This window comes from Bison bison, unplaced genomic scaffold, assembly GCF_000754665.1.
Source record: "Bison bison bison isolate TAMUID 2011002044 unplaced genomic scaffold, Bison_UMD1.0 scf7180017864254, whole genome shotgun sequence".
Lineage (NCBI taxonomy): Eukaryota > Metazoa > Chordata > Mammalia > Artiodactyla > Bovidae > Bison > Bison bison.
This window is the reverse complement of record NW_011494826.1, coordinates 3,363,967-3,364,193: the sequence shown is the minus strand read 5'-3', so window position 1 is coordinate 3,364,193 and position 227 is coordinate 3,363,967.

The window sequence follows — 227 nt, the reverse complement described above, 5'->3', positions numbered from 1 at the left end:
GAGGAACCAGAGATCAAATTGCCAACATCTGCTGGATCATAGAAAAAGCAAGAGAATTCCAGAAAAAAAAAATCTACTTCTGCCTTATTGACTACACCAAAGCCTGTGACTGTGTGGATCATAACAAACTGGAAAATTCTTAAGGAGATGAGACTACCAGGCCACCTTACCTGCCTCCTGAGAAATCTGTATGTAGGTCAAGAAGCAATAGTTAGAACTGGACATGG